This window comes from Coenobita brevimanus, chromosome 5, assembly GCF_032717465.1.
Source record: "Coenobita brevimanus isolate Jiangsu-jjx chromosome 5, ASM3271746v2, whole genome shotgun sequence".
Taxonomy (NCBI): domain Eukaryota; kingdom Metazoa; phylum Arthropoda; class Malacostraca; order Decapoda; family Coenobitidae; genus Coenobita; species Coenobita brevimanus.
In genome coordinates, this window is record NC_136958.1 from 31269804 (window position 1) to 31296296 (window position 26493).

Sequence of the window (26493 nt, forward strand, 5' to 3'; positions counted from 1 at the left end):
AGACAGGAATTTGCTAGTTAATTATCGATCATTTAAACTAAGTAACTGGCAGCTTGGCGAGCAGCATGGGGACGGAGTGCTAGCCAGGCTAGCCAGTCTCAGTTTATTCTGCTGTGGTCAGCAGACTGTGGTTTTTCGAAATTTCGTTGCACTTTAATTCCTGCTATGGAACTTGACCCCGTACTTACCAGAATATTGAACTTGCAACTTGCACCTTTGCTTTGCACACACACACACACACACACACACACACACACACACACACACACACACACACACACACACACACCTCTAACTATCCCTGTCACCAACTCCCTCTTTCTCCCCCACTCTCACTTTCAGACTAAATCTTACTACGTTATTATTTCGTAACAGTATGTTACTTTCTGTTTAAAGTAATGGAAAAACATTGCTACTGTATAAATAGCCTTTAAAAGAAAGACTCACTTCATTTTTACTGTCGTTTTTGTACATATCTTAAATAGGTATCATTGAAAATATATTAAATCTATATAATATGTATCAATGACAGGCCACATTTTTTTGCCTTTTATTTACGTATGTTACTTTCAGTAGGTACAGTAGGTAACAATGTAAAAGAACATTTGTTATATTATACAGTAAATAGCTTTTTCCTGTACCTTAGGCTTTAAGTTTCATTAAAGTGACACCGACATGTATATGATGTTTTTTTTTCTTTCTCAGTATAAATATATAATGGCATTACTGGTACACAACATAACCACTCAGACTGACTAATATCAAAGCAGTATATAGCGTACTGCTATATCACAGACTTTTGTTAACCTTTCCTTCTTGTACCTTTTTCTTATCTAAAGTAGCGGGAGCGGGAGAGGGATCAGGAGCGCCGCTACATTTCGTATCAAGTAGCGAAACCAGTAACAACATTACTTTTCTGAGCTAGTAACGGGAATGGGAGTGCTGCTACTTTTTATTAGTAGCATTCCCAGCACCGTATATATATATATATATATATATATATATATATATATATATATAGTAAATATACATATAGTAAATATATATATATAGTAAAGAGATACTAATAAAAAGTAGCAGCACTCCCATTCCCGTTACTAGCTCAGAAAAGTAATGTTACTGGTTTCGCTACTTGATACGAAACGAGCGATTGGTGAAAAAGATAACTAGATCTGATGTGAAAGGTGTAAGGCTGAGAGGAAGACCACGAATAGGATGGATGGACAGTGTGAAGAGAGCGCTGGATGCGAGAGGGATGTCTGTTGAGCAAGGAAGAGTGGCTGTGCGTGACAGAAATGGGTGGAGAGAAATTGTGAATGAATAAGTGATGACGCTGCGCTGAGGGGAAATTCTCCCGCATTTGGTCTGATCAGCTATTTCAGGTCAGGTGCGGGTAAGGGGATGAATCTGTTATGATGTGGCAGGGGTAAACCAGCTCTGCTGTCGGGCCCTGCTGCGGATGTCACTGATTGCATTGTGCAGTTGACCCTTGTGCAGTGTGGTGCGGTGAGGATCTGTCCGTTCTCCCCTTTGGGGCTAAGATGCGAATGAATGTGTTTGAATGGATGAGTAAATGGGGAGTGTGTCGTCCTGTCTCGGCTACCTCCCTTTCCTTGGGGGAAGCAGCCTAGGTATATATATATATATATATATATATATATATATATATATATACAGTAATCCCTTTAAGACCCAGATGCCCAAGTCCCGGGCATTTTGGGCTTGAGTCCAAAATTGGCCAAAAAACGTCAAAATGAAAAAAAAAAAAAAAAAAAAGCCAATATGTGATCCTCCCAACTCTAAATTTGCTGCACGGTGATGAAGAGCTGTGTTTTGGCACGTAGTTCCAGCAACGTCCACTAGAGCACCCCTGCATCCTCCTCACTTCCCACTTCCTGCCTACCTACCGTCATGACTGCACGCTCGTCGCCATGGCTGCCCACGTGCTTGCTTTTGTGGTGGACAGTGAATAAACTGCAGTACCTCTCCACTAGACCACATAAGAAGTTACAGTGTTGTGCAGTGCTAAGAAATTAGAATTCAGAGAGCAAAGGAGTAAGTGCAGAGTGCAACACTGTCGTGTTGCAACTGGAGTGGCGCAAGTAAGGGTAGAATGTGCAGTGTTAAACAATTATAACTCACAGTGTAAAGGATTAAGTGCACGCAACACTGGATTATTGTACGTACTTGAAGTGCACCTTCACCACTGACAGAGATATAGAGGAGGCGGGTTAATCTTCGCCGGGTCACGGATGTGTCGTAAGTACCCTGAACACTGCTAAACATTGTCCATACTTACATTTAATTTCTCATTCTCTTGTTCCTTTCCATTTATTTTATGGTTTCTGTCCCATCTTTGTGTGAATAAGGTCTTAAATAGGTGCTGTGCATGTCCAGAATGGAGTTATTTAGATGGTTTTCAAAGTTAGGTTGGGTTGGGGTCTATAAGTACCTGTCCAGGGACACTTTTCCCAAGTCCCGGACAAATCCAAATCCTGGACATGCTTTTGACTCTATTACATTGGATCTTAGAGGGACGACTCTGTATAATGTATATATATATATATATATATATATATATATATATATATATATATATATATATATATATATATACACACACAGTATATACCTTTACCGAAGTGCAGGTCATGTGACGTTAGCTGCCATGGAGCGCCATCTTCCTCTATCCTCAGGTATCCTGATAAACTCCACATTGCTGATTCTTGTAAATCGCTTCTTATACAATCCATATACTTTAATCGTTGTCTTCCTCTTGCTCTTCTTCCCTCTATTCTTCCAAGTAAACACTCATTTTCAAGTTCTTTTACTCTTATAACATGTCCCAAAAATTCCATCTGTTTTTTCCTTATAGTCTTCATCATTTCTCTTTCCACTCCTGCCTTTCTCAGAACTTCTTCACTTGTTACTTTTCTATCCATGTTATTCGCATCATTCTTCTCAAAAACCATACCTCAGCTGCTTGTAATCCCTCTCTCATTCTCTTCTTCACTGTCCACATTTCGCACCCATATAATAGCGCTGACCAGACAAAACATTTCAACACTCTTATTCGTGTCCTCATATCCATAGTTAGGTTAGTTAAATTTTTTCTCATTCGTCCGAAACCTCCTTTAGCAATACCAATTCTTCTTACAATTTCCTTCTCACTTCCTCCGTCATCTGATATAACAGCACCCAAGTATTTAAAACGTCTCACCTGCTCTATGTAGTTTCCGTGGATATTAAGTTGGATATTTATTGCTTCTCTCCGTTTTTTTAGTACCATTGCCTTTTTTATCTATCTATCTATCTATCTATTGCCAGACGCCTCAATCCCGTTTGGGGTGGCCACAAACAAATCGCCTCCAAGTCGCCCTGTCCCCCGCCATTTCACTACCCTGCTCCCAACTCACACCCCCCTCTCTCATATACCTCTCCACCCCATCCCTCCATCTCATCCTCGGTCTCCCCCTTCCTCTTCCACCCTCCACCTCACTCACATACACTCTCTTCGTCAGTCTTTCACCCTCCATCCTCTCCACATGGCCAAACCACCTCAGTGTGTTCCTCACAACGCTTCCTATCACATCCACATCAACACCACAACGCTCCTTTATATCCTCATTCGTCAGCCTGTCTCTCCACGTGACTCCACAAGCTCCTCTTAAATAACTCATTTCCACTGCTCTCACTCTTGACTTGTGTCCTTCCAACAACGTCCAAGCTTCACTTCCGTACGTTAGAGTTGGTATCACAATACTGATGTTAATTTTCATCCCTTTCTGTTGACATGCTTCCACTAATCTATCCACCAGTTCTTGCAGCTTCTCTTCCGAATCCACTACTAGTACCGTGTCATCAGCATACCTCAGATTGTTAATGTTCTTACCACCAACCTTGACCATTTCCAGTTCCTTCAGTTCGTCCATTACAACTTGTCCATATAAAGAAAACAAGTCTGGCGACAAAACACATCCCTGTCTTACTCCTCTTTTCATAGTCACGCACTCCGTCGTCTCCTCTCCGACTCTAACAGCAGCCTTTTGATTCCAGTACACGTTTTCAATTATTCTTTTATCCTTATTATCAACCCCGACCATTGGCAACATTCTCAGTATCTCTTCACGTCTCACGGTGTCACGCCTTTTCAAAAGCCACAAAACACAAGTAAAAATTCTTCTGAACTTCCAGAGATCTTTCTGTCAACATTCGCAATGCAAAAATAGCATTTTTAGTGCCTTTGCTCCGTCGAAATCCATACTGCTTCTTTGCCACATAGCTATTTATGTTTCGTCCGATTCTTTCCCCTATCACTCTTTACAATACGTTCCCTATTTGACTCATTACACGTAATATTCTATGCTAATCACATTCCAGTGCTCCATTTTTCTTTGGTATGACCACAAAGACACTTTCTCTCATTGCTTCTGGGATGTATCCAGCATCATATATTCTGTTTGCCAATATATATCTATATCTATATCTATCTATCTATCTATCTATCTATATATATATATATATATATATATATATATATATATATATATATATATATACTGTATATACATATATATACAGTAGAGAGAGCGAGAGAGAGAGAAAGAGTGTATATATATATATATATATATATATATATATATATATATATATATATATATATATATATATATATATATATCCATCCATCCATCCATCCATCATCTAAACCTACGTTGCCCCATGAGGAGTGTAGGAGCCAGAGGATAGGCAAGTTGGTTCTGGGATTTAAGATGAGAGTGACCAGCCTCACTCATCCTTGAGTGGCATTACGTGAGCAATAAACCCCAACCATCCCTTCGATATAAACCTTCACCGGGTCAATCCGATTGGAGTACCGTTATTACCCACTAAAACATCAGGAGCCAAAGTTTGGTTATATAGTTACCACCCAGCGTAGTACATGGCTTCCTGGTGTACAGGAAACCATTTGGCTTGTCACTCTGTGTAGAGTCACCCACAGACAGAAGGAAGAGGAAAGAATGAAGGAATGAAAGACACAAGAGGATGGATGGAAAGATGGAGGAGAGGAAAGGGCAGACACCCGAGAGCAGCACTACATCAAGTGAGTGGATGGTGAACGCCCCCACCTACCACGCATGTCTATCTATCTATCTATCTATCTATATATCTATATATATATCTATATATATATATATATATCTATATATATATCTATATATCTATATATATATATATATATATATATATATATATATATATATATATATATATCTGTCTATGTATATATGTATGCGAGGAAGAAGGAACCAAAGGCCATGAGCCTGCAGTAACAGTTCCCTCCAAGAGAAAAACAAAATACAATAGAGAGCCAAATTCAATATCCGATCATTTTGAGATGCCTGCACACACTGCGTTTGAAAGACTGGAGATCATAGGCAGCAGGAAATACAGACAGAGGGAGACAGTTCCAGAGCTGACCTGTTGCATAAATGAAAGACTGGGAGTAACGGTTAACTCTTGCATTAGAGAGTTGGACAGAAAAGGGATGAGAGTTTGCTGCCAGACGGGTGCTACACGCCCGTCGTAGAGGTGGAGGAATGCAAGCAGACAGTTCAGAGGAGCAGTGACCATTAAAGTAGCGATAGAAAAGAGAGAAAGATGCAACAGTGCGGCGAAGAGACAGAGGTTGAAGGGAGAGAGTAAGAGGAGGAGAGTTAATGAGACGAAAAGCCTTTGATTCCACCCTATTGAGAAGAGCTGTATGTGGGGAGCCTCCCCACACATGAGAGTTGTACTCCACACAGGGGCGGATAAAACCCCTGTATAGAGTCAACAATTGTGCAGGGGTAAAGAAAGAGCGGAGTCGGCTAAGCACACCCAATCTCTTGGAAGCAGATTTTACAAGAGATGTAATATGATCTTTCCAAGATAAGTCCCGAGTAAATGAAACCCCAAGCATGTTCAAGGATGATGCAGGATTAAGCTGAATATTATTAAACATTAGTGGGTATACCTGAGGAAGATTTTGTCGGGTTGATAGGTGTAAGAACTGAGTCTTAGATGCATTAAAAACAACCATGTTATTTTTATCCCAGTCAGAGATACGAGCCATGTCAGACATTAGGTGTGCCATAGCCTCATCCCTTGTTTGTTGAAGTAACTGTTGAGATGGGCGTTGCGGGAACCGAATGGAAAGGTGAAGGGTGGAGTCATCAGCGTATGAGTGGATAGGGTTAGATGTACAGCTTAGAAGATCATTGATGAATAAAAGGAAGAGAGTTGGTGATAGGACAGAGCCCTGAGGAACACCACTGTTGATAGATCTAGGAGAAGAACGATGGCCGTCTACAACAGCGGCTATAGAACGACCAGAAAGGAAGCTAGCGATGAAGGCACAGATAGAAGGATAGAAACTGTAGGAGGGCAGTTTGGAAATTAAAGATTTATGCCAGACTCGATCGAAAGCCTTTGAGATGTCAAGTGCAATGGCAAAGCTTTCGCCAAAGTCCCGAAAGGAGGATGACCAGGAGTCTGAAAGGTAGGTGAGAAGAACGCCTGTGGAGCGTCCTTGACGGAACCCATACTGACGATCGGAAAGAAGGTTGTGATAGGAAAGATGCCTGAAAATTTTTCTATTGAGAATTGACTCGAAAACTTTTGAAATACAGGACGTTAAAGCAATTGGACGATAGTTAGAGGGTTGGGAGTGGTCACCCTTCTTTGGGACTGGCTGAATGAGAGCAAACTTCCAGCAAGAAAGAAAGGTACAAGTTGACAGACAAAGGCGAAAGAGCTTGCCTAGGCAGGGTGTAAGTACAGAAGCACAGTTCTTGAGAACAACAGGAGGGACCCCATCAGGCCCATATGCCTTGTTAGTGCTGAGGCCAGTGATGGCAGAAAATACATCAACTGAAAAATTTTTAATGTCAGCCATGAGGAAGTCAGAGGGGGGAAGTGATGGAGGAACAGCACCGGAATCGTCTAAGGTGGAATTGGAGGAGAAAGTCTGTGCAAAGAGATCTGCTTTATCAGTAGAACAAATAGCTACAGAACCATCAGAGTAGAAAAGAGGAGGGAAGGATGATGAGGTAAAGTTGTTAGAAAGATTTTTGGCAAAGGTGCCAGAAGGAGCGGGAAGAATTCGAGTTGGAGAGTTGAGAGCATTTAGTATGGATGAAATTATTTTTAGTAGAGTGACGAACAGACTTAGCACGATTCCGGGCAGAAACGTAAAGATGATGTGATTCAGGGGTGGGTTGGCTCCGGTACCTTTTGTAGGCCCTCTTCTTGTTGCGGACAGCATTAGAACAAGAGTGATTAAACCAAGGCTTTCTTGCGTTAGTCAAAGGATATGAGAAAGGAATGTATGCTTCCATGCCCGAGAGAATAACCTTCGTAATGCGCAAGGCACACTCAGATGGCTCACGGCCATGGAAGCAATAATCATTCCAGGGAAAATCAAAGAAGTACTGCCTGAGGGCCTCCCAGTCTATCTATATCTGTCTATCTATCCATCTATCTATCTATCTCTATATATATATATACATCTATCTATCTATCTATCTATCTATCTATCTATACATATACATATATACCTATATATATGTACATATATATATATATATATATATATATATATATATATATATATACACATCTCTCTCTCTCTCTCTCTCTCTCTCTCTCTCTCTATATATATATATATATATATATATATATATATATATATATATCTATATATCTATATATATATATATATATATATATATATATATATATATATATATATATTTTTCTATCTATCAATATATATCTATATCTCTCTCTCTCTCTCTCTCTCTCTCTCTATATATATATATATATATACATATACATATATATCTATCTATCTATCTATCTATCTATCTATATATATATATATATATATATATATATATATATATATATATATAAATATGTCTTTATATATATCTATATATCTATATATATTGGTTGTGCCTCCGTCGACTTTGCTCTTCTCTGACGAGGTCTTGACTTTCTATGAGGCAAATGGTTCGTTTGCTGCGAAGGGCATGCCATTGTTTTCTGTTCGTGGCATTGGTTTCAAGATCATTTGGTATGATGCTGAATTTCTTCATAGTTGTCCTGTATGATCTTTATATTTCTTCTTTTGTACCCATGGGTTGCGTAGTGCTGGAGGGAGTTTGCCATACAAAACCTGGCGGGGGAGACGGTGTTCAACCATGTGGAACACCTGTCCGATCCATCTCAGCTGTGTTTAAGCCAGCATAGTTTCTATGCTGGTTGACTTTTGCCACTGGAGAATTCGTGATTCAGAGACTTAATCCTCCAAGGTAAATCCTAGGATGCCCTGTAAACGATGTGAAACAACTCAGTCTGTTTAATTAGCAACTGTTAAGCAGAACAGGATTCTGCACCTTATCAGAGGGTCGAGAGGCATACAGCCAAATATACCGATACCTTCATCTTGATTCTCAGGTTGGTGTTTTCAAAGACTCGAGATCTGAGACCTCCCAAAAAGGATCAGGCGTGGCTAATTCGCACAAGGACTTCCGCATCGGACACTCCCGAGTTAGGTAAAAATTCTTCGCCACTTGTATGAAATGACAAAGGCTCTCCTTGGTTGTTTCTCTGATATGTTATTTCGGTTTTATTGACAATTATTCGGAGCCTCATTGCATTGTTTATGTTGGAAACAAATTTGAGACTCCGTCGTTGGCCTTGTAGGATACGTGAAGGGACAACCCAGTCGTTAGTGTATTGTAGCTCTAGGAAATGAGCCATTTAAGTATTTGATTGTGCTTTGATAAGTCTGAGATTAAATAAGTGACCATCTAGACAGAACTGGATTTTCATTCCATCATCAGGGTTCATTTGTTGGCTACTAGGGTGACTGCATTGATACAGATGCTGAAAATGACAGGAATCAGGATATATCTTTGCTCTACGCTTATGTCCACATTGTAGGATTCGGATTTGCTCTCATCTATGGACACACGACCATTCATACTGTCTTGAAGGCTCTTCATGATGGTAAAAAATTTGTTTGGAACTCCAAATTCTGAAAGAGCATTTCATTCTGTTGAGAGTGTCAAATGCTCTTGGAAGATTGATGAATGCATAACATAAGTCACGATTTTCTTCACGGGATTTCTCCTGTATCTGTCGGGTAACAAAGACTACATATCATGTAGCTTCTTCCTTCCAAAATCCACATTGTCAGTATCAGGCAAAATTCATATATATCAGGCGAAAAGAGAAAGAAGGATTCTTTGTTTTTCAACTGTAATGTGGGATGCCTTGGCAGATGCGCTTATCTGCCCAGGTGGTGCGGAGCAGCAGTGTTTAGGTTACCCTTTCTAAACCCCTCCCCATCAGGGTAAGCAGTTGAGCGTCCGTTTCCAGATGCATAGCCGCACTGGTTGCTGCCGAAAGCATGATATGCTCCTGTGCCATCATACTGGTCCTTTGCCACTTATGTGCTGGGCTCAAGCAAATGACTTCCAACCACATCAATGACCTGTCAGCATCACTCTATCCTGTCACCATAGATTTATTTTGATGAAAAGAGGAAATGGGAGGTGAGTAAAGCAGTGGGCTTGCTAAATTAATGGATTTGGTGTGATTGTTATGGTGCACAGTTCTCAGCACCACATGACTAGGCCCATCTCAGCCTGTGATGGAAGCGTGAATATTCACGACACCCATCTACTGAAAAGGGTTTCAGGTGTCTGCTTGGAGCTCTGTTTGTTGATCCCTGCCTTCCGTGGGACTCTACTCAAGGATTTTTACCCTCCGCCTGACAGAGTCAGAGGAGGATGTTTTTATCACTGGGATCAATAAGTGTCCGTCCATAGAACTGGGTGGCAGGACTGCTGGCTGGGCATAGAGATTTTGTTTCTGGGCCAGAACTCAGAAAGTATTCACTATAAAGTCATGAAATTTCACTTAATTATGTGTCTTATTGTGAAATGGTGCCTTTCGATAGGTAGAATGCTGTGTCTTAAGTATTATTTTTTTAAATAATGGAAAAGTAAGAAGAAAAAAAATCCAGAGGTTTCAGTGCGACCTGCGCAAGGAATCTGAAGGGCTCAGGTTATGTGTCCTCAAGGCATTCTCCTTATGCCCACCTTTAACCCGCCCCGTCCCGACCACTTTTTGACCACTGGTACCTCCCAATCCCGACCATTTTTCGACCCTTTTTTTTTTTTGCTAAAACTTTCGCTTTTGGTGAGAAACATCGAAAATTCATAGAGAAATCGCTCACCTGAGGTTTAAAATACTCATTACAGGTAGGAGAGCCTCCTTACCTTACTGGGTTTTCTATCAGGCTGGCACCAAAAAAAACGAGTTCTATGGGAGGATAACTATTTCACACCACTCATAAACGGTATTTATTTATTTACTGTTACGAATTTATATGTAGTACAAGAGTATATTGGTTTTCAAGCAGTAATATAGGCATTATAAGCATTTTTTCACTCACTAATACCTGACCTTTTTTTGCCACATTACCTGATCATCATTTCTAACTGTTTCTTCCTCTAATGCTATGTAAAGTTTGTTCTCCACATTGTCATTGATTGGGGAATCACTCTGGCCCTGAATTTCGTACCGTGGCATGACATGGCTATACTGGCCAGGTCACTGATAACAGGTGAATTGCTGAGAAAAGGGCATGCAGGGGGGGGAGGAGGTCATGCTGGGTAAGGCATTGTCTCTGCCTGGCATCTTGTTGAGGAAGGTGTCCCGTGTATACGTACCAAAAATGACTCGCGAAAATTGAAAATTGTGGAAATTATGAACCTTGCAATTGCAGGACGTTGAAGTACGTCCTCGGGATTAGCTGTGACAAAACGTGAGGACGTGGAAGTACGTCCTCGGGACGGCGCGGGTTAAAAGAAAGATTGGGGGGTAGGGGATGAGGGTTGTTGTGCACTTGGTTAAGTGTGCAGGGATCTGGAAGGTATGGGCTTGGTCAGATGGAGTGTTGCAACTGTGTAGGGTTGCCTATGTTTTGTTCAGTGTTTACACCCGTAACCATAACCCATCCAAGCATAAACCACAAGGCAGTGGGCATGGAAACACTTAGTCTGACCCCTCAATGACGGCCCCTTGAGCATGGTTAACCCTGTCTTTCTGTTGAATTCAACAAGGATCTCCCCCCGTAGGCATGGGCCACCAAATTTACAGGGAACGCAAGCCACGAACCACGAAATGGAGTCTCCCGTGGCCAGAATTACGAGTATAGCATATCTGATACCTACTTGTTTTCCCTCCCAGTGAGTATTTGGCAAATCCCAGTTTTTCTTTCACACACACACACACACACACACACACACACACACACACACACACACGCACACACACACACACCTCTCTCTCTCTCCCTCTCTCCTCTCTCTCTCCCTCTCTCCTCTCTCTCTCTCTCTCTCTCTCTCTCTCTCTCTCTCTCTCACCCTGCCTTCTCATATTTGAGTTTTTATCAAAATGAGACAAAATGGTAGACCAGTAGACTATCGACCGAAAAAACAAGATGTCATTCAATTAATGAAGCAGGAAATAGGTTCATTATTTGTAACACACACACACACAAAGAGAGAGAGAGAGAGAGAGAGAGAGAGAGAGAGAGTTACAAGGAAAATTTAGTATCGTGACCATATAATCCATACAAGGGAGATATTTCGCTTTTGTCTTGGAAAGCACATGCAGTCAATATAATGTCAATACATATTTATTTTGTATTACTCTCCTTATGGCTTCCTACACCATCCATGAAGAATCTGTTCCGGTGCGGCAATCTCGTGCATTCGTCCAAAGAAGTCTATCTATCTATCTATTGCCAGACGCCTCAATCCCGTTTTGGGGTGGCCTCAAACAAATCGCCTCCACGTCGCCCTGTCCCCCGCCATTTCACTGCCCTGCTCCCAACTCACACACCCCTCTCTCATATACCTCTCCACCCCATCCCTCCATCTCATCCTCGGCCTCCCCCTCCCTCTTCCCCCCTCCACCTCATTCACATACACTCTCTTCGTCAGTCTCTCACCCTCCATTCTCTCCACATGGCCAAACCACCTCAGTGTGTTCCTCATAACGCTTCCTATCACATCCACATCCACACCACAAAGCTCCTTTATATCCTCATTCGTCAGCCTGTCTCTCCATGTGACTCCACAGGCTTCTCTTAAATAACTCATTTCCACTGCTCTCTTTCTTGACTTGTGTCTTTCCAACAACGTCCAGTCTTCACTTCCATATGTTAGAGTTGGTATCACAATACTGTCATGTTGTAATTTTGTCACTTCCATGCTCACTTCCCAGTTTCTTATCACTGCTTTCAAAGAACCAGCAACCTTTCTTCCCTGCTGTACCCTTTCAAGCACTTCACCCTCCAAACCTCCATCCTTACTCATCATAGTACCCAAGTACTTACACGTACTCACATTTTCCAATTCCTCATCATCCAACCTCACTGTACATTCACTGACTTCACCTCTCTCAAAGACCATCACTTTACTCTTCCCTACATTCACCTTCAAATTCAGTTTCTTACACACTCTCCCAAACTCATCCACCAAGCCTTGCAGCTTCCCTTCCTCTTCACCCAACAACACATTATCATCTGCAAACAACAGTACAGGGAGTTTCCAAACACTATCCTCTCTCACCAGGGCCACTCCAACATCCACTACCCTACCTTGTACCTCTTTTATTACCCCATCCATGTACAGATTGAACAACCATGGAGACATGACACATCCCTGTTTCTACCCTACTTTCAAAGAGAAAAATTCACTTAGTTCACCATCCACACGCACTGCAGCCTTAGCACCCTCATCCATACTCTTCACAGCATTCAACAACTTCCCATCTACTCCATATATTCTTAATAATTTCCACAATCCTTGTCTATCCACCCTGTCATATGCTTTCTCCAAATCCATGAAAGCCGAATACAACTTCTTTCCCTTCTCTCGAAATTATTCCACTAAAGATCTAAGAATGAATATCTGATCTACACAACCTCTTCCCTTCCTAAAGCTTCCCTGTTCTTCTCCAACTAATTCCTCTGTTCTTTCTCAAACTCTGTCAATAAGTATCCTACCATATACTTTTCCTATTATACTAAGAAGACAAATGCCCCTATGATTACCACACACTTCTTTTTCCCCTTTTCCTTTGTACAAGGGAATAATTATACCTGACTTCCAATCCTCCGGGACTCTACCTTCCTCCCAGGCCAATCTGCACATCTTCCACATCCATTCTACTACTATCTCTCCCCCATGCTTTAGCATTTCACTACACACTCCATCAATTCCTGGGGCTTTCCGCAATTTAACTTTCTTCATTGCTTCCATAACTTCTATCCTACTAATTTCTTCCTGTCTTCTCACCTCCCTCCTTCTCCCAGCCATTCCCCAGCCACTTATACTCGCATTACTTCCATCCTGTATGTTCAACAATTCCTTAAAGTGCTCACTTTTTCTCCCTTCTCCACTAGTAATCTACCATTTTTATCTTTCACTCCCCTGCTAACCTCATTTCCACCCTGTCTTACTCTCTTCACCTCTTTCCAGAACATTTCCTTACAGTCCCTCCTCTTTACACTCAAATTCCTTCCAAATTCCTTATCCACTCTCTTCTTACTCTCTCTTACTAATCTTTTCACCTCTTTCTTTCTGCATATAACTCTCTCTTCCGCCTCTCAACTTCTTCCACGCCCCTATTTCTCATCCATTCATTGTATGCTTTCTTCTTTTGTGTCACAGCCTGTTTCACCTCTTCAGTCCTCCACGCTGTTCCTTGCACCTCCCAGCCATCTTCTCTTCCTCCCACGCACCACATCACATGCTGCACATATTTTTTCTGTAAATATCCTGCACACATCTTCCACGTCCCCCATCTGGTCCAATTCATATTTGCCCAATCATTCCTCCACTTCTCTCTTATACTCTGGCTTTTTCTCATCCTCTTGTAACCATTCTACTCTCCTTGCAACTACTTCTTCCTCCCGTCCTTCCCTTCTTCTATTTCTCCACCTTACTTGGATCTCGAGTCTGGCCACCACCAAGTAGTGGTCAGAAAGTCCACTCCCCCAACCTCTATAAGCTCTTGCTTCCATTACACATCTTCGCATCCTTTCATCCACACACACATAATTCAATCATTGCCTTCCTTTCATTCAGTTCACCACCCACCCTTCTCATCACTCGCCATGTATACCTGTGGATCATTTAAAGCCTGAAGAGGGTATTGGCTATCACCAATCCCCTCCCAGCACAAATGTCCACTAACGCACTGCCATTCTCATCTATCTCAGCAGGCACACCCCACTCACCAACTATTCCATCCACCTTCACATTCCCTACTTTACCACTCATATCACCGACCAAAAACACTCTCTCATTCCTTCCAAACTTTTCCATGTACACTTCCACATTTGTCCAGAACTCTTCTCTCACTCTGCTAGCACGATCTTGCGTTGGTGCATACACACATACAATCGCCCACATTTGTATTCCAACTTTCAAGAAGTGTGACGATTTATGTTTTGGGTAAAAAATCGATCTGGCAACCTTTCACCTGATTGGGAGTCCGAAACCACAACATTCATTTTCCCATTTTAAGAAACAGGGCCTGGATAATTTGCTTGCCCTGCAAACATAGTTTTTGGTACAACAGAAAGAAGAGAATGGTAATCTTGCCAAAATATAAGTAAGGTTTGGCATGTATATATATATATATATATATATATATATATATATATATATATATATATATATATATATATATATATATATAGATATATATACAGTATATATATATATATATTAGATCAACAGGAATAATATAACAGTAAGCGATATCTAATATATATATATATATATATATATATATATATATATATATATATATATATATATATATATATATATATATATATATTAGATCAACAGGAATAATATAACAGTAAGTGATATCTGGCACGTTTCCAGCCTTCCTCATGCCACTGTCGCCCGGCACCCTTGCATTGCAAACTTGCGTTAGTCGTTATCAAGCTACAGTATAGTGTGAGTGTACTGAATGCCTTTTTTTTTTTTTTTTTTTTTTTTTTTTACTATCATCAATTTCTTCTTTTGTTGTTATTGTCACTCTTGCTTTTAAGTATCGCCCTTCCGTCTTTAGTTCATTCGTGAAGGCGCAATTCCACTGGGGCAACACAGGCAACATGTAGCATGCGATTTGCCTGGCTTTCAACATGTATGTTGAATGCGGCATTCAACCAGGAGGTATGTTGACTACGACAAGTCAACATTGTTGTTTCATGTAGCATGCTACATGCCAATGTTTATGTTGAATGCCACAAAACCTTCACCAATTCAACAAAAACCGAGCCAGTTGTCAACACGATATAACAGACAGACAGCTGTGTATAGACAGAGCTTAACAAAAAAAAAAAACATAAGTAGATACCGTGTAAAACACACACACACACACACACACACACACACACACACACACACACTGCAGAATAACTTATAAAAAGGTGTGAATACATAGAAAGACGGGTGCTGCGTGCCCACCGTCAAGAAGGCATGAATGCAAAATTTTTTTGAAGTACTATATCTTAGCTTAACAAGAGACAAGATAGAGAGAATAATGTAACAGATGAAAGATTTGCTAGTGTTGGTACAGTATTAGGACTGGTGGAGAGAGAGAGAGAGAGAGAGAGAGAGAGAGAGAGCGTGTGTGTGTGTGTGTGTGTGTGTGTGTGTGTTCTTGGCTAATCCCCACAGCGCATCTAGTTTAGCTTGGTTATTCTTGTATTGTTCCAAGCATATAGCCCATAGAACCACAGGTTTTCTATATTCTATAAATTTTACAGTTTTATTCTTGAGACCAATTCATCTTGTTGCTTTCAAAATCGAATCCTTCCCGCAACTGGTGGGAAGGAGGGCAACACTAGGCAACAGGCTAAATCTTGTCGCATGCGTCATCTTCTACGGGCAACTTCTTGCCACCTGTTGCATGCCACACAGTCGCATGCTACATGTTGCCTTGTGTTGAACTGGTTGGAATACACTTGGCCTATACGACAATGTAGCATGCCACATGTTGCCATAATGTTGCCCCAGTGGAATCGCACCTTAAAACTGTTTCATTGTGTCGACTACCATGAGTTGTTCCCCCCAAATTGTAATTTTCAGAGACTTCAGGGGGTACTCTTCTGTGTTGCTTATAATATCTTCTCTGTTTACAACTTTGTATTAATTCTTTCAGCGATTATTCATTAACCCCTCCTTGGCCGCCGGCGTCGAATGACGTTTAGCTGATCAATGGCCACAGGCTTGGTTTGAGCGCGGCCTATAAAAAACTGCAAAAATTTTTGGGAAGTGAACGAACGTTCTGAACATCTTCAGACTGACCTACACAACACTCCCATACACCTCATCAAGCAATTCAAACCCTGCTGCTGTGATGAATGGATTTTCGATTTTTTCGCTCCTAGCCATGCCTAAACAAGCACAATTACACCCATTATCTCGACCCAGGCAGAACATATCATCTTTGTCCTCTCTTGCAAATCACACACAACCACCTGCTTACGATTATGAAGTAATACAGGCACATACAAAAAAGACATGATAAGTGAAAAATACATTTTTGTCTTGGTATCATCCACTCACTTAATGTAGTGCTGCCTACTTCTTCCTTATGTAGTGCTGCCTACTTCTTCCTTATCCTTTATCATTCTTTTTCTGTGCTTGCCCTCCTCTCTTCCTATATATCCCATCTTTCCTGTCACTTCTTATTGCTCTTCTTTCCTTTACAGGTGGCTTTACATTGAGTGACAAGCCAAATGGTTTCCTGTAAGCCAAGAAACCATTTACAATGCTGGGTGGTAACCATATAACCAACCCATACGTGCTCCCTACGTGTCAACAAGTGGGTTGGTGGAGGGTTAGTGCTCCTCCCCATAAAACCAATAACTCAAAGGCAAATGGCCACCCCTTACGGGATTGTGGCGTCTGGCAGTAGATAGATAGATAGATAGATCTTTACCTATTTGCTCAGGTTTATTGTAATGATTTGGATCATTTGATGCAGTGCAACTTGTAGAAAACTGTGAAAACCTTCGGGAAGTGAACGAAAATCTGGGACATGAGACTGACCTTCACTTCACCCTCTCACATATCATCTGTCAGTTCGCCACCTGCTGTTATGACGAGTGGATGTACGATTTTTTTGCTCTTGGCCATGCCTAAAAACACATAGTTACACCCATTATCTCGACCCAGACAGAAAATACAATCTTTTTCCTCCCTTGCAAAACACATACAACCACGCTGTTTACGATACAGCAATAATTATATTGCGAAAATAACAAGGTAAAATGATAAAGATGAACTTAAAACGATAGAGAAAGATGAACATGTTATTTCGGAAAAAATGTTTTCCCCCGTCTGTAAACTTATTTATTTCTGCTTTGTATCTGTATTCGTAATAATTAGGCTTCTGAAACTGCATTACGATTCTGTTTTTAGCCATGCTCGTGGTGTGGGACTCGAAGTTGCGACTCAACCTCCACATTGCTAATCGGATCTGACCCTCCACTTTATTCTCCTGTGACAGAGTCTAACCTTGGAGGACGTGCATTTTTCTCATTTAGGACCGAAAATTCAATTCTTTCGCTCCCTTTTTCAAGCATGGGCATACAATAACGTAAAAAATAACTCGGAACTAACATAAACATATTTTATATGAAAAAGGGTGAAAAAGTATTCATAATTTTTTTCTCCGGCCATTCCTAACAGATTATGTACTGAAATCATTCCATATCATCATATCTCATATATGCACAACATTTCAGCACCATTCATATTGTTTTGGGAGGTAAAAAAAAAAATAACACCTGCTCAGTTGCGTTGCGGCAGCGCCCCTGGGTGGCATATCGCTTGCCGATATTTCTGCGACTTCCGTGCTCCATTGCAAGCAGTAAAATGCGTCTAGGAATCTGGGATTTGCACTGTTAGGTGCATATGAACTTTCTGTTCAATATGGCAAGAAAAAAAACACAATTTTCGAAACTTAAAAAAATGGCCCCGGCGTCGGCCTGGCGTGCACGGAAATTCAGGGCCTTCAGCCATGGAGGGGTTAACTGATATCTGGTAGCCAATTATTTGGAACTTTTCATTTGTTTTTGTAAATGGAAAGAATGGAATGAAAATGTAATAACACCTTCAATAAATAAATTAAAAAAACAGTGTACCTCCAGATCAGTGCTCGTAGTAGGGGATTTCCGCTGATCGAAAAATGTGCCTTTGCCTGTCTTATATGGAGCGCAGTTGCTCCCACAGCCTACTACACCTATGTTAACACGTGAAATACTGCTTGAGGAAACCTGGATAAGGTATACTCTTGCATTCAACTCGGTGGTTAAAAATGAATATGAATCTTTTTAATAATTAAAATTATTGAATTAATTTATTTTCTAATAAGCTATACTTTGGAACTTTGCATTTATTCTCTCCAACAAGGAGAGTATGTTTTTGCCAGCATTGTTTTTTTTATCTGTTTGTTTACTGGATTCCTAAAAAAAAATAATAATAATAAAAGCGAGATTTAGACCAAAATTGGTGGGTAGATAGCTCATGTCTCAGGGACAATCAGTTAACTTTTGGGACCGATCGGGATCGTATTACAGATTCTGGATCAGGATGAGAAAACCTAACCCATTATGAAAAGTGGTTTGGAAATTACGTTGCCCATGTTGGAGATAACATCTAGTTTTCACAGATGGATAGGATGAAATGATAATGTAATAATACCCTCCATAAATAAGTAAATAGTAGCAAATTACCTCTGGATCTTTACCCAAATATGGAGTTTGCTGTTGCTCAAAATTCACCTTTGCTTGTCTATGTTTCAGGGACATTTCCCCATTTCCCTTTAGTCCCCCTGCCTCTTGTGCCTATCTTAGCAACCCTAGATATCAATAGTATAGTAAGTTGATAAAATAAATGAGGATAGACTCACAACAGCTAGGTGGATAAAATTAAATGTAGATTGTAATAATAAAAATGCTCCAATGAAATCTATGAGGAAAATCTAACAGAATGAATTGATGAAGTGTGATGTTGTAGAGTGTCATGTTGACGAGTTGCAGTTTACATATACGATTATCTGTGCAGTAGCCAGCAGTACTTTAAAGGACAGAGAGCTTTTGAGAAAAATGAACTAATTAACCCATCCGTGGCCAAAGGCCCTGAATTTTCTGTGCACGCCAGGCCGATGCCAGGGTCATTTTTTGAAGTTTCGAAAATTGATTTTTTTTCTTGCCATATTGAACAGAAAGTTCAGATGCACCTAACAGTGTAAATCCCAGATTCCTAGACGCCTTTTATTGCTTGCAATGGAGCGCGGAAGTTGCAGAAATATTAGCAAGCGATATCGCCGTCCAGGGGCGTGCCGCAACGCAACTGGGCAGGTGTTGTTATTTTTTTTTTACCTCCGAAAACAATACGAATGGTGCTGAAATGTTGTGCATATATGAGATATGATGATACCGAATGATTTCAGTACATAATCTGTTAGGAATGGCTGGAAAAAAAATTGTTATGAATACTTTTTCACCTTTTTGATATATGTTTATGGTAGTTTCGAGTTATTTTTTATGTTAACGTTGTGCCCATGCTTGGAAAAGGGAGCGAAAGAGTTGAATTATCGGTCCTAAATGAGAAAACTGCACGTCCTCCAAGGTTAGATTCTGCCACAGGAGAATAAAGTGGAGGGTCAGATCCGATTATCAATGTGGAGGTTGAGTCGCAACTTCGAGCTCCCACACCACGAGCATGGCTAAAAATAGAATCGTAATGCAGTTTCAGAAGTCTAATTATTACGAATACAGATACAAAGCAGAAATAAATAAGTTTACAGACGGGGGAAAACATTTTTTCCGAAATTACATGTTCATCTTTCTCATTTTATGTTCATCTTTATAATTTTACCTTGAATTTTCGCAATATATATTGCTGTCTCATAAACAGGGTGGCTGTATGTGTTTTGCAAGGGAGGAAAAAAAATTGTATTTTCTGTCTGGGTCGAGATAATGGGTGTAACTATGTGTTTTTAGGCATGGCCACGAGCAAAAAAATCGTACATCCACTCGTCATAACAGCAGGTGATGAACTGACAGATGATATGTGAGAGGGTGAAGTGAAGGTCAGTCTCATGTCCCAGATTTTCGTTCACTTCCTGAAGGTTTTCACAGTTTACAAGCTGCACTGCATCAAATGATCCAAACCATTACAATAAACCTGAGCAAATAGGTCAAGATACCAAGACAAAAATGTATTTTTCACTTATTATCATGTCTTTTTTGTATGTGCCAGTATTACCTCATAATCATAAGCAGGTGGTTGTGTGTGATTTGCAAGAGAGGACAAAGATGATATGTTCTGCCTGGGTCGAGATAATGGGTGTAGTTGTGCTTGTTTAGGCATGGCTAGGAGCGAAAAAATAAAAAATCCACTCATCCCAGCAGCAGGGTTTGAACTGCTTGATGAGGTGTACGGGAGTGTAGTGTAGGTCAGTCTGAAGACGTTCAGAACGTTTGTTCATTTTCCAAAAATTTTTGCAGGTTTTTATGGGCCGCGCTCAAACGACGTCTGTGGCCATTGATCGGCTAAACGTCATTCAACGCCGACGGCCACGGAGGGGTTAATTCATTAACAACTTTAGTTTTTTAAAAGCTGAATATTCATTTTAAAAGACCGAGTTGAATGTAGTGGTGTTCTTTATCAAAGCTTCTCATGCACTCTTCCATGCAAAAGATAACTAATGACATCAGCTGGTCGGGAAAACACAACGGTACGTGAGACGTAACACCATGGCCGGACAGAGCGGTAAGTTTGAGAAATCTTATTTTTTTCGGGAGATGGAGTTCATTTTCACACTCCCTTCAGGCCAGTGATGTGTACACTGATGGCATATACCCAGTGATTCTAAAGGCAGGGTTTGTGTTTACTGACTAGTATTATTTTAAGATGAAATCTAGAGAGGTAAAAGAACTTGACACAGACAGCTTGGAAATTACATCTGGTAAGCATTTTGTGACCTGTGAAGATCCTTCAGCAAGTTTTTTTTTATTCTTTTTTTTTTTTTTCAATACACGATCTGATTATAAAGTTTAGCTCGCCTTTACGTGTATGTTGAGGATTTTAAAAGCAAGTTATCCATGCTGACTAGTGATATTTTACAATCAACACTGAAGAGGTAGGCTAACACTTACACAAACTTTGATTTACACTCTTTCACTCAGTTTATGACTCTGACAGATGAAATCACAGACTAGACGTATTAGTAAATGGAACAGAAATGAATGTCGAGCCTTCTCTAATGAAAGAAAAATATTCTTCTCGAAGATGCTCGTAACCTGGCCAGAGAAGAGCGTAGACAACGGAGGCACAACCAGAAAACAGTTCAACCAGCAAACCCAGACATGACGTGCCGACTGTGTGGAAGAGTTTGTGGATCCATCCTGAATTGGTCTGCACAGTCACACTCGTTGGCTCCAAAGACTGAGAAACACACCACCTTAGTGAGTATACAGTAGTAGCCGTCGCCTTCTGTATTAGAAAGACAGCTTTAAGTTAAATAAAAGTGCTTGTTTCTGTGCCTTGGAGATCTCTAAATAAATATATTTAAAACTTAGGCTTTCTTCTGTCCTTCTCATTTCACCATTTTTCCCTCATTCCCTTCCTATTCCTTATTTTTTTTTTTTCCATCATTCCCATTCAAGCTTACCCCTCTCCTTCTTTACTTCCTATTTCCCTCATCATCCTGCTTGCTTTCATTTTCCCTCTTCCCTCACAGACTTCTTATTCCTTTACTTTCTCCACATTTTCCCACCTTCCGTCATCATTCATCCCCAACACCCTCCTCCCGCGATGCTTTTTCTTGATCACCAACCAGACCAGCGCAGAACAATCACGTCGGAGGATGACATCGCAAACACATTCACAAACTTGTCTTCAAGAGTTTTCCAATCTCGTTCCTCGTGGCCTCCATCGTGTGCACTCATACACATCTACACATGCACTTCCTTCCCTGCACAGAGCGACAGGAGAACATGCAGCCTTCGTAGTTCCTGGAGTACACCTGTTTCACACAAGACGTATTTTCATTTTTTTTTCCGGACTGTGCATGTTGAATCGTGTATTATAATTTGCTTTTCCTTGTTTATACACATCGACAGTTGTGTTAACGTCTCGATATTTCCCGAGTTATGAAGAATTTAATTGAAAACAGTGCATTCGTGTGTGTGTTTTTAAATCTACTCATAAAAATATTGACTGCTGTATTATTTCTAGCATGTCCACGCTTATACACAATGACGAAACTGTGTGTAATCTCTGTATTACCTAAAATATACACATTGCTGGCGAAGCAGTGTGTATTCCCTATTAGTATTAATTGTATTTCTATGTGAGTGTGGTCCTGGACATTACGAATCTGACAGGATACTGCTTATAATTTTCATGCATTACCTTGGTATTGATTAGTGTATTTTTCATGAAGTCTCTGGTTTAAATATGCAAAACAGGGCGTGTATTTTTGTGTATAACCTGACATACATAATGAGAGGGCAGTTTATGCAACCAAATTAATTTCTAAATAATACTTATTGATAGGTGAACCTATTTCTTCATTTAATTCCTCGCCCGTTGACTTTGGAAAAGGGTGCCAACATTATGTTCATTTGCAAACTGGCGCCTATAAACTGCATTCGTTCTACCACCAGACGGTTTTATTCAGACGCACCTATTGAAGGACTTAACACAAATAATTCATGTATTCCATCATTTTTATATCCACTTCGAAAGTTCAGTGGGCACATTCATAGAAACACACACACACACACACACACACACACACACACACACACACACACAGAAATTTATGAACATAAAGATAGTTAAGTTTCAAAGAAGACACGTGAATTAACAAGCATGTCATCTGAGAGAGAGAGAGAGAGAGAGAGAGAGAGAGAGAGAGAGAGAGAGACAGACAGACAGACAGACTTCACTTAAAATTGAAGAGTGGCAGAGGCTGCAAAAAATCCCTGGCACCTCGTTATAAAGCTGTCAACTGTCCCTCTCCTCCCCTGTTGTAATGTGTGTGTGTGTGTGTGTGTGTTTACAAGAGAAATCCCAGAAGCAGAAATGTGACTTGTATACTGCGTTTATCGATCTTGCAAAAGCGATTGACACTCAACACAGAACTGTTGTTGAATGCACTTCTTTTTTTTTTTTTTTTTTTTTTGAGTTCCAAGCAAACTTCTCACCAACCTGAAGATCCTGCATGACAGTATGAATGCTCGCGTTTCCTTAGGTGCGAGCAAATCCAAACCCTTCAACGTGGGCGTGGTAGCAAAGCAAGGGTGCATCCTCGCTCCTGTCATTTTCATGGATCTCGCTGCAGTCACCTTTTTAAGTCATCAACAAATGAATGCCGATGATGGAATAAAAATGCAGTTCCGTGTAGACGGTAACTTATAAATTTTTAGATGTCTTCAAGCACAATCAAAGAATGATATGCCTCATTTGCTAGAGCTTTAATATGCTGATAACTGTGTTCTACCTGCATATATCCCAGAAATCATACAACAGAGACTCAAAATCGTCTTCAACATATACCACTCAACAGGGCTCTGAATAAATACCAATAATACAGATATAATATATCACGGAAACAACCCAGCAGAGCCCCTTTTACATTTCAAATAAATGGCGAAAATATAAAATAGATGGAGAGTTACATCTATCTTGAAAATGTGTTCAAAGAGAAACATAATATTGATGCGGAAGTTTTTGTCGTAATCAACCACGTCTCAGTCTCTTTTGGACATCTCATATCCAGAATCTTAGAAAACACCAACTTGAGGATCAAGACAAAGGTATCTGTACACACGGTTGTATAGCACTCCACCCTCTTATACGGAACTGAATCGTGAAATACCTACCATCTTCAGATAGCAAGAGTCGTTTCACACTCAATGTTAACAGTGCATCCTAGGACTCATATGGGAGGATAAAGTCCCTCACTCACAATTGTTCCAGCGGCCAAAGTCAACCAGCATAGAAAACATGCTGGGTAAAAAGCAGCTGAGGTGTGTCGGAACCATGTTCCACATGCCTGAGTACTGCCTTCCCCACCAGGTTCTGTACGGTCAACTCCTTGCCACAACCCAGGGGGATAGAAGAGATGCAAAGACCAGTAGGCTATAGGTACAACTCTGAAGAAATGCAACATCACACCAAAAGATCTTGAAACAATAGCCTCTGCAAAAAACAATGGCGAGTCCTCTGCAGCAAAGGAACCATCCATCTCGAAGCTCAGAACCTGGCTTGAGAAAAGTGTAGACAATGGAGGCACAACCAAAACAGAGTTCTCCGAGCAAAAACGGACTTGACATGCTGACTGTTTGGCAAAGTTTGCGGATCCAGAACTGGTCTGCACAGCCACACACGTTGGCACCAAAGACAATGAAAAACATTATATCCTTGTGCGTATAGTAGACTTCATCTTTTGTATCAGAAGGATATACTTTAAGTACGTAAGTGTGTGTGTGTGTGTGTGTGTGTGTGTGTGTGTGTGTGTGTTTGGTGAAGATTGTGAACGGAAGTTCGGATTTCTTTGAGAATTTCCTACAATATTTTGTGAAAATGAAGATTGGTTGTTATTTATGTGTCTTGATATTCTCGTAGCTTCAAACATTTAATAGTATATGTGAAAACTGTTTTGACTGGTAGCTTCCCAGGCAGTTTTCACACTTTCTGTTCTACCAACTGACATTGGTAACCTTTTTTTTTTTTTTTTTTTAATAACAGAACAGAATAAGGAAAAACAAATGAATAAAAAAAAAATATTTCACACACTAGATTACTGGCGTCCTAAATTCATAAAAAAAAAATATAACAGTTGGACTTGAACAACTATAGGTTGAAGACTGGGAGGGGGAACAGCTCCGGGAAAGAGAGTTCCAGAGAGATGCAATGCAGGGAAAAGAACAAGAATTCTGATAGGTAGTTCTGCAATATGGCTGTATGACATTCCAGTCATGAGCGCTACCAGAAGCCCGTGTAGCACGAGGAAGGGCATGGAGAGGTGGTACAATGAAGGCAACTTCGTCTGAGCATTTGCCATGAAAGTATCTAAAATAATTGTGCAAGGGAGGCAACATTCCTTCTTACATGTAGGAGAGGTAGTTTATTTGTAATAGCAGGGTTATTCGAACAGCTTTGTTCTGAATTTTGTCTAGTTTGTTTAAGTGCAACCTCACCACATCCAGTCCACAAGGGTGAGCAATATTCTAGCTGAAAGTGCACATGGCTCTTATATATTATAGCTAACTGCTCGTCAGTGAAGAAGTTACAGACTGTACAATAATCCAAGTTTCTTTTAGGTGGTTTTAGTAAGTGATCTGATATGAGATGTTCAGCTGAGGGCATTGTTAAGTGAAACACTGAGAATTTCAATACTTTTGGAGCAAGTTTTGCAGCATTGAAGCTAATATATAAATCTGGTAATATCTGCCTGTTAGTAAATTGTATATGCATGTATTTGGTTATACTAGCAGTAAATGAGATAAGGTTATATTTTCCCCAATCGCTCATCTTAGGTAAGTCTTGATGTATGGAGATGGCTGCACTGAGCAGAAAGTTAGAGATATTAAACTTTGTAAATGGCTGTTTGAGTGTGAATGAACTGTGAAGTATTGAGTCATCTGCATATGAATGGATGGGATTGTGGGTAACGGATAAGATATCATTAATATGAACCAGGAATAGGGTTGATGTCAGAACTGATCCTTGTGGCACGCCAGCACTGCATGGAAATTGGAATATGCATCATCTACTTTTACTCTTATTTTTCTGTTGCTGAGATATGAGGAAAGCAGTGGAACAAACGATGAAAGTTCATAGAAAGTGTTTTGATAGCAGGGAACAGTGCTACACTCTGCCAATAGCTTTGAACATATCAAGGGCTTCTGCATGAGTTTCTCCATGTTGGTCAATTGATTGATCAATGATATGAGTCAGAAAATTGAGTATATCAATTGTGGATCTTTCGTGGCAAAAACCATATTGTCTATCACTAATTTAGTTGTTGGATTCAAGATGTTTAACTATATGCTTAGTAATTACAATTTCAAATACTTTACCAAGTAAAGATGTGATAACTATTGGTCTGTAATCAGAAAGTCTTTGGAACTGGGTGGATATTGGCTTCTTTTCATGGCTTCTTTCCATGAATGAAGAAACACAATCGTGGCCGTAAATAATCACCTATCCTCCAGTACCCCATGCCTCAGGTTGGCTCCTTTATGCGTGGCATATCTGGGTGGAGTAAGAGGGGCTGAGAGGGAGGGGCCAGAGAGAGAAAGGAAGGTAGTTGGGG